Below are 12,910 nucleotides of genomic sequence, written 5' to 3'. Positions count from 1 at the left end.
TCAGTAAACTCTTTTCAAGTCGATTGAGGAGAGAAATGCACAATCAAAAAAGGCCCTGATGACCGTATTTGGTTTTTTTTGACGATTAGAAGAAATGTTGGTAAACGTTTTTTTTTTATTGGAGGGAAATACTTTAAAGAAGTTGAAAATGAATAAATACAGATTTTAAATTTTACAAACGAATTATCTAATTTATTGCCCTCAATAAAAAGAATCATAAAGTTGTGATTAAGCATGCAGTGTCTGGGTTTCCTGCGCAGCGCAAGTTTTTTTTCGCCGAAGACCCACTTACACGCTTATAACGCCTAATTCCGTCTAGCACCCACTTTGGGTAATACATTGCATGAGAAATCAGAACGTTTTTATGGTTTTCAAGATCTCCACAAACATTTACACCGTATTACTTATTACTTATCCGAAAGGGTATTACTTATTATAAGAACTAATAACTCTAGAAATAAACAGAAAGATTTTCAGCGCTGTAAAGTTAGGTTAGAACGGCTGCAAGAATATGGTCTCACACCTCTGTGGATCCATTGTGATACCGTATAATCTTTTGGGTCCCCTATCTTTTATGTTTTTTTTCAACCAGAAGATTTTATAAATGCGTTTATATTTTTAAGCCTATTCTCCGATATTTCGGTAAGATCGTTGGTGAAGGGTAAGTCTGCATAGTGCTGGGGAAAATCAGAGAAAGTGTTCTACCGTTTTATCTTCTTCTTTATCCTTGCAACTTTTATACAAGTCATTTTTTTGGGCTTTTATCCTGCCGGCGAACGAGCTAGTGGCCTGTAAGAACTCGAACTAGCATACCACACTCTGTGCGGCTGAGTTTGAGTAGTTTCGCAGTTTTTTTACGTTTTATCACACGCCATGTTTGGTGAGAGAAACGCCTATTTGTTAAAATAGTTTCTGATATACGAGTATAGATTGCAAGTTGTCAAGAGCATGTCGACATTCTCCTTTTCCGCTATGCAGTTGCCTACGATGTCCCGTTGACCCGGAACCCATATTAGGCTAATAGTAAACTAACTAGCCATCTCGTGGAGAAATCTGCGACAGTCTGCTATTGTTCGAGATTTGGTGTTTGCCGAATAGATTGATTTAATAGCCGTTTAGCTGTCACTATATATATTTAGGTGTCCTTCTTGGAGGCTTATGTTTCTTAAACAAAGAAGTTATTCCTTTATGTCGTGAGCTTCCGCTTGGAATACACTTCAGCGGACCTCAAGTCTAAATGACGTCATGGTATCTAATTGTTCAGGGTATAAGCCTCCGCCAACGTGTCCTTATAAGTTGGAGCCATCTCAGCGACAAAGCGTTCGAGTAGCAGTCCTCCGTCCCTCCAACTCCTCAGAAAGCACGTGCTTGGCTAGGTTGCCGGCAGAGCTTTCAGCGGCAATGGAGTCGCTCTTGTAAATTTTGGTGTGAATGGCTCTAGAGCCGAGGATCAGCACTCCTCGAGCAGCCGCGATTGCAGCCACTGATTCCGTGTTTACGACTATGATTGCCAGGTTTAGATCCCCCTTATGATCCTCCACCTTGACGACTTTCCAGTCCTTCGTGGAAGGGTGTGGGTTATGAATTCCTGCAGTATGATGTCCTTCGCCGCGCTTATTGCAGATGGGAGCCAAATCTGAGTTTGAGGCCTACTGGAGACATCCCACCAGTCCAGTGCCACAATGTTTGCCTTTTCGTAGACCTCGCCAAGCTTGCTTGCCGCCTGCTTTTATTGGTCAGCTGACCGCTAACTATCCACCAACTAGGCCTCCACTATGACACTGCCCTGGTACCAGCCGGCGTCCATGCAGCAAGGCGATGAGCCTGGCTTTTCTTTTAACATGCGCAGGCAAATGAGGGCCTTCCACTTATTTCTGGGGATCCTGCCCTTCGGATTGCCCCTATCGATAAGACCGAGTAGGACTCGATCCTTCGTGATCTTGGGAAATTTTCCACCAAAAGCTCACGGCTCCGTTCCTCGTCGCAAAACTCTGTCTTAATTCTGCCAGGATATGGCCGTGACAACAGTAGGAACGTTTTGACGTCTGATAACGTCTTTTCACTTGGAGTCCTGTCTTGGTCCGCTGCTGAGACGTGGCACTTATTTTTCTGGTCAAAGCCAACTGCACAGTTCATATTCCGGCGCGAACGTGATAGTCGAGGTAGTCGATGATATCATTGATTTGGTTAACTTAAGAAACTAAAAGCCCACTCCTTCAAATGTGTAAACGCAAGTGAAAATGACGAAAAAAGGCGTGTGCATCTCAGAAAATGAAAAGAATGACGGGCAACAAGTAACAACGGCTTGCGTATTCTTTGTTGTTCTGTTCTCTTGGCATGCCCCATTTGCGAAATAGGTCAACGCACGTTCAAAGCAGGCTATATTTTTCATCCAAAGTCCGGTGCGTTTTCGGCACTGTCACTCTGCTCCTGAAATCTCCACTAGCTCTGTCTCCAACTATTTGCCAAACTCCCTCTTTTCCAAATTCGCGTCATCAAAACAGCATTCTTCATCACCTTCTCCAAACACTCATATTCCACTTCTTCGCCATGCCTGTTAATAGTTAATTTCGGACGCCTAAATACTAAAATCTATAGTGTCTTGACTATCAGATACCCATTACTCACCTTAAGGTAGCAAAAGGGAAAAGCAGGTATATAAGGAGGAAGGGGATTTGGAAAGAGCCACCATCCCGCTATTTCAATACATGGTAATATGAGCGACAGACAGATTTAGGGGTTTTGGCCGTTTCTGGACGTTAGAGTGGGCGTGGCAAACGTATGTATATAATTATTATGTAATGAGATCCCCCAACACTTAACAAGCAACACATTATTATTAACAGTTCATAGCAAGTAACACTGCTTGAAATATGAACTTTGTTTGTGTTTTCTTAATTTATTATATTTATATATTTTAGGTAGTAGAAACAATGTTGAATGTGTAATGGTTTTTTAACCCGTTAAAATGTGTTTTTCGTTGAAAAGTATAGTCTTACGATCAGCAAAGCATGTTGTTTTACACAAACCCAGGCAAGCATAAAAATACGATAAGCAAATTTTCATTTCAAAAAAGCTTAATTTTGCTAGATTTTGCTTATCGGTAATATGAGAGTTATTACCATTGACAATGTATGTTGAGGGTTATTACAAACTAGTAGAAAATCTGCGGTCAGGCAAACAGCTAGTTTCGTAGGCACTTAACTTTTGAACCGTTAAAAGGAAACATTTAAATTCTTCTTAACGCAATTTGTGTACATTTTCTGTAGTAGTATTTCGACTATCAACTAAAGTAAAAAAAAAAGATGTAGGCTTACAAATACCTGTTACTCAGCTAAAAGGAGAACTGTGACATCGGGTTTAGTGGATTTGTTTGGGTCATTCGGTTTGTACTGCGTACGAGAATAAGGAAATCTGCAATATTAAATGCCTAGGGGCGGATAGATCGCCTCGTTTAGTATTGCTGATCAAGAATAGATATAATTGAACATTATACCCTCTGCAAAAGTATAGTAAACGCTATAGTCAAGTGCTTCGACTACCATAGACGCGACGTTAAGTAAAATCTGAGTTCTCTAGCTTTGCTCGCGTATCTCTATTATACCGAGATAAAGTTTTAAATATCAATTTTATTCAAAATAGCCATATTTTTTAAGTCGATTAAATTTGAAACTCATGTTTTCAGCGGTTATTTAGTTATAAATCCATCAAACTAAAAGGCACCTTAATAAAAAATGGACAAATTATCTTAAAAATCAAAATGATTACGGTTTTTATCGTTAGATGTAAAAATTTTGCAGTATACAGCGAATTAAATTAAAATTGTTTTGTTATTTTGTGTTATTTTCTATGACTAAAGGATTTGTCTGCTTTATTCCGACTGTCTGGTATTTTGGCTAATCCTCTGCTTCTTTGATTTGAGTGCGGTTACCAATTTGATCCAAATCATCTCTTCATCTCTTCCTGGCATGTATGTATATGTTTGGACACTTTTCTAAAATCATATATCCAAGTCATATATCCAAGATAGGTTACAACAAAAGTATAGTTTTACTTATTATTCCGGCTGGTCCCACCAGACGACGCCTTGACGCTGCGGGAAATAATCTGATTTACGCTAGCAGTCCCATTAGCGAACGCCCAGTAAAAGACGAGTTTTCCTAGTTTATGCCTGCAGTCGTCCAGCTTCGAGAGCTGCTGCCCTGCTCTTTTTAATGCCGCTCTTTTTTATGCCCTAGTTGGATGATGTGGGGCTTCTGAACGCAGCCTGACCTTCATATAAAGGGGGGAGGCTTCTTTGTGAATAAATGTCAACCCAACCATTCAAAAAGTGTGTCTTTTAAATTTTAGAAGCAAATTAAGTCACAGGAGAGCATACGTTGAGCAGGTATACAAGCCGCCGGAAAACTTAAACGTGCGATTTCTCAGTTTGTCCTTTTTAAGATCTTACCTAATTTACGATTTTAAATCATTAACGATTTTACTTAACGTTCTATCGGAACGAGACAACATTTGTTGTACTCCATGTCGAGACTGTTTAGGAAATTTTAAAGAACTAAATAGTTCTGTGCTCTTGGTTATTCGAAAAGAAAATCATAACAATTTCCATTTCGTTTTCACTTTAATACTTCATTCGCTGCTTGAGATTCCGATATTGCTAACTTATTTGCCAAATTTTTGCAGTCCACGTAGTCATCTATTAATTAATGACACTTCATCCTACCAATGTTTTTAAAATCTTTGAAAATTTAAGTTGTCTTCCTTTTCAGGTCATGATCTTGTATTATAAAAATATTTCCTTATGCTTTGTGCAAACCGTTATCTAAACTTTTAAAGATATCCTGTCTACATTCTTATTTTCCTGAAGTTTCGAAGAAATCTTTTATCATTCCACTTCATAAAAAGGGAGTAAATTGCATATTAAAAACTACCATAATTTTGCAAAACTAAGCGCGATTCCCAAATTTTTAAGTATCTAATTACCGCTCAGCTATGGATATTTAAGCGAAAAGACTCCCTCTACTGAACCTGCCTTCCCTCAAGGATCGTGGGATCTGCCACGGTGTTATGTTCCTTCACAAACTAATCACTGGACTTGAGTATTTAAGCTACCTTCTAGGTCAAATACTCGTACAGTTCTCCGTACCCGTAAGGTCAACTTGTCACTCGACCTATTGCCATAAATATTTGTACAGCTAATTTCGGATTATATGTTTTGGCGTTATATGTTCGCAACATAATGAATTGTACCTTTTAATATTCACTGAAAGCTCTGTAAGTTTGAGTGTATCAAACATCCTAACCTACCTGTCTATGCCACGCCCACTTAGTGTGAGTCGGGTACTTTGTTTATGTTGGCAGATATTTGCTGATTTTAATAAAATAAATAAATGAAAAGTTTGCTGCCAGCTCGTGGAACAAATTTAACAGGTCTCCTTCGAAATTTCTCAACCTCCAACATCAGGTTCCCAAAGTTCAACGTCTAATGGCTGGCGGCTGCCTCCTATCAACACATAGAGTGCCTCGGGAGATAATCTTTCGGGACCTTTTTACGGCGATATATATAGACAATCGTAGTTTAGCAACCGTTAACAAATTTTTCCACTTATTAAAGCTCACGCACTAATTATGGGAGAAATCCATCCAAAATAAAGCAGAAAGATTGATTCCTTTTTAAAGGAGCGCCACCGAACTCTTGGGGCCGTCGATATCTTCCGATCTACCAATTTCCTAAACGTTCAGTCCAAAGACGCAAATCGGGTGGCTGGATTTCCAAAAGTAAATTTCTTTAACTTTAAGTTTCTTTAATGGTAGTCGATCGCGCGTGTAATCAAGGATAGCTGTAGTGTTCATATTGCTTTGCAAGCAGCAAGCAGAAAATTCGCCGACGTAGGACTTGTGATAAAGAAGCTAGAGCCAACCTAGTATTAACCACTCAATAGGAGGCTTGCTATATATTATTAAAGCGCATACTCGTCTCGGAGGCCCTTTTAACTTTTTTGATAGGCCCTCTTAAAGGTAAGAACACGTCGTTTGAAGTTACCTTGACCTAAGATGCACACCCACAGGAGTGTGATCGCTTACAAGTGGAGTTATACTCGAGCCTTTTGAAGCTCTTGTAAGTCTGCTTTCACAGCTGTACACGTACAATCGCTACGGACAAGAACCATCTAGCTCCAGATATTAACGCAAATAAACGCAGCTCAATTTATAAATCGTGTTCTATTGATTATATACTGAATTGATTATATACTGAACGTGTCCGCGCTTCTTTCTGCCGAGTAACAGGTATTTTTGCCACTAACTATAGCATTTTCTCTTGCTTCTGACTAAAGTAATATTAAGTTAATCACATTTTGATTTTTTATTTTTTTATCTATAGTCTTATACTCCCTGGTATTAAGCGACTTCGTCATCTGTATAATGCCGATAATCCAAAGATGGTTAACCTTATTTTAAGCCTTATCGAAGCTGATGTATTTTCCAGAATTACAGTGCTATTATTGTGTGCAGTGTTTCACCTAGACAGCAATTAATTTATGATTTCCTTTTGGGGCGAAAATGCGCATCGCTTAAAACAAGAAGAGTTCATGCAGACTAGAATTTAATGAAGATCGTGCAACTCAATACGATAGGTAGTACTCGTAAGTCTAACAGGAATATTAAAGAGCAGACGGTTTATTTACCAGAATCAACATCACCTACTGTAAGATTATTCGTGTAAATTACTCTAAGCATTATTATACGATTTACGAGAAAATCAATTAATCATAAGTAATCTACTCGAGTAAGAAGGCAATAATTTATTTGTACGGACTCTATACGGTAAATGTCCACTTATTATTGTAGACTTAAAACTAAAAAACAAGGGCGGCTACTAAAAATTATTCATACCAACGCCTTTTAAACCCAAGAGCACTCATAGCTATATTTACAGTAAAGGATAGATTAATTAAAGAATAAATTATTCAGAAACTCTTGCGGATGTAAAAGAAAACAATGGTTGACAGAGTCAATCTTACTAAAAACTAAAACGTTATATATATCGTCAATCTTCAATTAAATCCATTTATATTCTCTAGATGTCAATTCAGCAAGTTAGTAAAACCATGTCGATACGGTGAAACCAGAGAGCAGCACTAATATTGTAAATCAAAAGAAATAATGAGTTCAATTGTTTAAGGAATTGCAAACCATTTTGAAATACATCTAAATTTCCCAGTCTTTTCGTGAAGTGGTGATGATGAAATAGACTAATGAAAAAGTTTAGGAATAGGTTTACCAATGGTTCGTGCACAAAACTTAAGCACCCACCCAGGGAGTCCATCTGGCTTAAGACAATATCTTGGCGTTTTAGTTTATTAGTCACTTAAAATATCTATTTAAGTGAAAAATGTAACTAAAATTATACCAAGAAGAACTCATTAAATGAATCCGCAATTTTAGAATCAATAGATGCCTCAATTTACTTTAACCATACCGATGAAGGAAATGCTGTTCACTTAACCTCACTTAGCGTTAACAAAGGTATAAAACTGCCTAGGATTTTTAAAACATTATTATTAAGTCCAATCCAGATGGAAAATAAGAACATGTTACAAAAATAGAAAAAGATTAGAAAGGAACTTTAACACCAACGCTGTTCACCATTGGGATTAAGATCATTGGGATTCAGAAGGTATATTCTCTCCGAGATTAACGTAGAGGTAACGGCAATCAGCACCCTACCCTAGCTACGAAGATGGTATATAAATTCTTGATCAGGCGTACTAGCCGATTAGTATGTTGCCTGTCGTATAAACGCAGAGATCTCGTAAACTATAAGAGGAGTGGGACTTGGCAGATTCCTGGTTTCCTGCACAGCGCAAGCTTTTTTCAGCAAGGTGTCACGCCCACAATCCGCAAAAATCGGAACCACCTATGCTAAAAAAAACAAACAAGAAAGAGCGCTATAGTCGAGTGCTTCGACTTTAAGATACCCGTTACCCAGCTTAAGGGAGCAAAAGAGGAATGAAGATATATAAGCAGCAAAGCGATATTTTAGGGCGCCACCTACCGGCTGCTTTAGTAGGGCGGCATAAAGATGTAAGCGTTTAAACCGTTTGTAGGCGTTAGAGTGGGCGCGGCATATTTTTATATTTATATTTCTGGCTATTTCAGTAGATGGTATGTGGGCGGTAGACAATTTTAAGCGTTTTAGAGTGGGCGTGGCACCCCGCTGAAACAAATGTGCCATGCTCACTCTAACGCCTACAAACGGCTTAAGCGCCAACAATCTGTAACGCCTACAGTTTTTATGATAGAAACCAAATTTTACCTGAAATGTGTTTGTTTCATAAATACCTATCGATTGACCTTAAAAGTTTTCCACTGCCACTTTTAAAAGCTTAATTATCTAATTACTACAATATATACTTATTTATTTGATTGCCACTGCCACTTTTAAAAGCTTAATTATCTCATTACTACAATATATACTTATTTATTTGATTGTTTTCATCCCTACACACATGTAGCATACTTATAAATTGAAGCGCTTGTCACAATGGTTCGACTCAGATTGTATGAGGACAAATAATTACCAATCTTAATAATCACAATTTAAATATATTATTAGTTTATTTATTATTATTTTTAAATATTTGTATTTTTGTAGAATGTATAAACTAGACGAAGAGCAAAGCTTACATATTTTTGAACATCATCAGAATACATGTGTACTTCACAGTTTTACATATAGGTAAATCATTTAAATACACTGAGCACGTTAATGGACTTAGGACGGATCCTTGAGGCACACCACGTTTCAGCCGAAGAAAAGATGAGAACACATTATTTATGAAAACCGACTGCCCACTTTTGTTAGTTGTTAAATAATTTGTCATCTGACCAGCCATAAGTCCTTCAGTTTCGTATAATCGATTACTAATCTTTACTTTTATGCTTCGGAATGATCGGACTTATACGTAACTACCCAGGATGGTGCTCTTGGAGGTCTTATTATGCCATCCTTGAGCATCTCGGTGGATTTTAATTTTTAGTTTATTTCCAGAAATTAATGTATAATGTTTTACATCTATAATTGCTTCTAGGCTTTTCATTGTCTCATTGACCAGTATACCGTGTATGGTTTTTAGTGTTTCTAGGAAAAAAAATTGCATCGGTTTTTCTGAAATATTACGAAGCTTAAATATTGCGTCTTTTGGTGGTACCTCAAACTGAGCTAACAGAAACATTTTCCTCATTTTGTTTTGGTTTTGGTACCAATTGGCTTTGAATATAATTTTGATTTGAGCCCGTATATATTAGAAATTTTAGGATTTTTCCGCTCCCCGTGGTTACCTTAAAATAAGGTAACGAGGAACGATTTATACATTTACATTTGTATTCCTACTGCTCAGTATCACTTTGCCATCCAAACCCTTCCTGAAGCTCGTTTACATTATTTTCCTTTACCAACTGATAATCCTCTTGTTCTGGGCTGGGTGTAACTTCTGGATCTTGCGGTTTTTTTGTCTCCGACTTTATATGGAATTGCCTTGACATTTTTTTAATGTTTGGCATGTTAAGAGGCCTTTTCCCTGGGAGGTCTTTTCCCTGAATAATCATTATTTGCCGGTCTGTTTAAGTAATTTATATAACGCGAGCGAACTGACTGATCGACATTCGGTAGGAGTCTTTAGGCAGGTTTTTGGAGTAGGTAGGTTTCGTAGATTTCTACAGCACTGGCCTGGTTTGTATAGGGTTGTTTTCAAGACCTAAATTTGTTAGGGGTACCAACTCCATTTGATTAGGGTTGTGATAGTTGTGGATGAAAGTTTTGTTTAAAGGCTACCATCTTGTAAGATTGTTGTGGCTTGGGTGGTATCAAAGGTGCCTTCCCTAGATATGATTTCGGTGTCTGACTATTCCTAATGTTTTGATTTTCAAGTAGACTGCATAGATGTTATGCGTGTCCTAAGCAAGTGTACGTTGTTCGTGTAAAATTCTTTGGAAGTGTTAGTGTATAAAAGGCCGTTGATGTACTTCGAACAGTACAAACAAGTGGCCCACGAAACCAAGCACGTGCTTGATACTCGCGGGGCCCTTTTATCAATTTGGGCAAAAAATGAGAGTTCGCGAGCAAGATTCATACATAAAACAAATAGAGACGGGACACAAATGAAAACAAGAAAGAAAGTTAACTTCGGCAAGCCGAAGTTTGTATACCCTTGCAGTTATAAAAAATAATCAATGATTTTATTAAATTGAATTCGAAATTCTTAAAAATATAAAAATGTATATCCCCAATATTATAAGATATTATGTCAAAAAGCCCCAAAGCTATAATTGGTTTCACAGTATTTCCCACAAATTATCCGATCGCTCCTATGACAGCTATATGATATAGTCGTCCGATTTTAATAAAATTTAATTCGAAATTCAGAACAAATTAAAAAATGTTATTTTCAAGCTTATAAGGTTATATGTTAAAAAACACAAATGGATATAATTTTTATTTTATGTTTTTCTACTAATTTTCCGATCGTTCCTATGGCAGCTATATGATATAGTTGTCCGATTTTGATAAAATTTAATTCGAAATTCAAAACCAAATAAAAATGTTCTTTCCAAGCGTAGAAGGTTATAAGTTAAGAAACACCGAAGATATAATTTTTCAAAATTATTTTACCACTAATTTTCCGATTGTTCCTATGGGAGCTATATGATATAGTCGTCCGATTTTAATTAAATTTAATTCAAAATTCAGAACTAAGAACTAGAACCAAGCTTAGAAAGGTATATGTTAAAAAACACGAAAGATATAATTTTTTTAAATTTTTTCTCCGATAGTTCCTGTGGGAACTACACTCCTGCCCATATTTATACACCTCGACAATTTTAGTTTCGACCCTCGTAGGAGTATGGGAAAGCAAAAGAAAGCCAAAATGAGTATGCAGAACGAAAGCTGTATTAGTTCTGCTTTAATTCTGATCTTCTTATCTCTGGTTGCATCTTGCGTTTTCAAGTAGCGGTAACGAAGGCTCAAAAACTCAATTTTTGCTATGCCTGCAATTGTAACAAAATTATACGACACTTTTCAGTTTTGTTTGATTAGAGCGACAAGTGTGGTTTAAAATTACTTTGTATAGTATTTCTGAGATCAATTAAATTTATTTTGAATAAAATGCCGGCTGGACGTTTATTGTCTGAGGGCGAGAATGGTAGAATTAAATCCTACAACGATGCAGGCTTTAATGTGAGCGAAATTTCTAGAAAAATTGGCCGAACACGTTGTGTTATAACCAATTTTCTAAGAAATCCGGAAGAATACGGTGTGAAGCGCAGTTCTGGGAGAAAACCAAAACTGGATGACCGCGATAAACGTCGCATAATTTTGGAAGCGAGCAATTCTTTTGCTTCGTGCTCCACCATTGCCGCAGGTTGCACTAAGCCTGTGTCCAGGATGACTGTTTGGCGGGCGCTGAAAACATCCGAAGTAATTGTTAGAGGAATATTGAAAAAGGCCCCGACCTTAAAGCCGCGCCACAAAAATGAGCGACTTCAATTTGCTGAAAACAACCTTCAGAGAAACTGGTCCTCGGTATGCAATTTTAGCTCGATCCGTAATGGTTTGGGGAGCCTTTAATGCGTCGGGAACACTTGATCTCTGCTTTACAAGCTGCAGGATGAATAGTGGAGATTATAAGAGAGTATTGGAAGAGCGTCTTCTGCCATATTTGGAAACAAATATGGACAGAAACCTTGTTTTCATGCAGGATAACGCATCAATTCACAGGAGCAGAGAGACGCTTGGCTTCACAATGTAAATGTTTTGGAATGGCCAGCGTGCTTTCCGGATCTAAACGCCATTGAAAACATATGGGGACTCTTAGCCAGGCAAGTGTACGCCAATAACACCCAGTTTGAGAACGTTGAAAGCCTTAAGGAAGAAATTTTGGCTCAATGGGCTCTTTTAGATATAAATTTATTAAAAAATTGGATAAATTCAATGCCTAAAAGGCTTTTTGATGTAGGAAAGGCTCATGGTGGCCTATTAATTATTAAATAACAGTTTAAACATTAAAACATTACTTAAATCAAACAAAATTCAAAAGTGTCGTATAATTTTGTTACAATTGCAAGCATAGCAAAAATTGAGTTTTTGAGCTTTTGTTACCGCTACTTGAAAACGCAAGATGCAACTAGAGATAAGAAAATCAGAATTAAAGCAAAATTAATACGGCTTTCGTTCTGCATACTCATTTTGGCTTTCTTTTGCTTTCCCATACTCCTACGAGGGTCGAAACTAAAATTGTCGAGGTGTCGTATAAATATGGGCAGGAGTGTATAAGATATAGTTGTCCGATCCGGCTGGTTCCGACTTATATACTACCTGCAATAGAAAAAAGACTTTTGGGAAAGAAAGATATATACACTTTAGAGGTCGGAAACGTCTCCTCACTGCTTTGCAAACTTCTGACTGAAATTATTATACCCTCTGCAAGGGTATAAAAAGGGCACAATTAAGAATTAAGCAATTGAGTTAAAAATTAGTTTTCAATTTTTTTTCTCTGTACATGGCTTTTAGAGGCTGTAAAGTTTCCTGAGAGGCCAATTCGATTTTGATTTAGTGATAGCTGTTGGTACACTGCCTGATAATAATCGACTATACTCTCGCTACCTTGACTAACAGCGTTGATATTCCAAGGCCTTTAAGTCGCGTTTGTCGGCAATATGCGCTGTTAGGCATTTTGAAAAAGCTATCCAAAATAAGGGGGTTATTATCTGACACTTTTTCAACACTTTTCCCGAAAAATATATAAGTGTCCGCACGATGTCATATTGTGTGCTATGTTATGGAATAGCTGCAAGGCACAATAAAATTCGGTTCGCTAAAGTTGCTTTCTTGTATTATTTTGTATAAAAA

At 37.4% G+C, this 12,910-nt stretch overlaps 1 protein-coding gene across 49 annotated transcripts in view; it reads left to right on the top strand.

The window, feature by feature from the left end:
• LOC108021871 (protein argonaute-3) overlaps positions 1-12,910 on the top strand; it is a 448,633-nt gene that overhangs the window by 326,015 nt on the left and 109,708 nt on the right. The window lies entirely within an intron of this gene.

The sequence above is a fragment of the Drosophila biarmipes genome, unplaced genomic scaffold (genome assembly GCF_025231255.1).
Source record: "Drosophila biarmipes strain raj3 unplaced genomic scaffold, RU_DBia_V1.1 ptg000017l, whole genome shotgun sequence".
NCBI lineage: Eukaryota > Metazoa > Arthropoda > Insecta > Diptera > Drosophilidae > Drosophila > Drosophila biarmipes.
This window is presented reverse-complemented; position numbering and strand designations above follow the sequence as displayed.